The sequence below is a fragment of the Trichechus manatus genome, unplaced genomic scaffold, assembly GCF_000243295.1.
Source record: "Trichechus manatus latirostris isolate Lorelei unplaced genomic scaffold, TriManLat1.0 scaffold00203, whole genome shotgun sequence".
NCBI lineage: Eukaryota > Metazoa > Chordata > Mammalia > Sirenia > Trichechidae > Trichechus > Trichechus manatus.
In genome coordinates this window covers 1,652,447-1,653,475 of record NW_004444139.1, presented here as the reverse complement: position 1 = coordinate 1,653,475, position 1,029 = coordinate 1,652,447, and positions in this window count along the sequence as shown.

The following is a 1,029-nucleotide window of genomic DNA, read 5'->3' as shown; positions in this document are numbered from 1 at the left end:
CTACCAAAAAAGAGTAGGAGTGAGAATACTAATCTCAGATAAAATAGACTTTAAAACAAAATCCACCATAAAAGACAAAGAAGGACAGTATATAATGATTACAGGAATGATCCATCATGAAGACATAACCATAATAAACATCTACACACACAATGACAGGGCTCCAAAATACATAAAACAAACTCTAACAACACTCAGAAGAGAAGTTGACAGTTCCACAATAATAGTAGGAGACTTCAACACACCACTCTCGGTAAAGGACAGAATATCTAGAAAGAAACTCAATAAAGATGCAGAAAACCTAGAGGGCAAAATCAGCCAACTTGGCCTCATAGACATATATAGACCACTCCACCCAACAGCTGCAAAATACACATTCTTTTCCAATGCACATGGAACGTTCCTCAGGACAGACCACATTTTAGGCCACAGAGCAATCCTCAACAAGATCCAGAAGGTTGAAATAATACAAAGCATCTTCTCTGATCACAACACCATCAAGGTAGAAATTAACAAGAGGAAGAGCAAGAAAAAAAAATCGATTACATCAAAACTGAGTAACACCTTGCTTACAAACCACTGGGTAATAAAAGAAATCAGAGATGGAATCAAAAAATTCCTAGAATCAAACGAGAATGAAAGCACATCATACCAAAACCATTGGGACACAGCAAAGGGAGTCTTCAGAGGACAATTTATAGCAATAGATGAACACATCAAAAAAGAAGAAGGGGACAAAACAAAAACATAAACCACTCAACTCGAACAAATAGGAAGAGAACAGCAAAAAAGCCCACAGCCACTAGAAGAAAGGAAGTAATAAAGATCAGAGCAGAAATAAATGAAATAGAGAATAGAAAAACAGTAAAAAGAATCAACAAAACCAAAAGTTGGTTCTTTGAAAGGATCAACAAAATAGACAAACCATTGGACAAATTTACAAAAGAAAAACAAGAGAGGACACAAATAACCCAAATAAGAAAATAAATGGGGGACATTACAACAGACCCAACTGAAATAAAAAGGATT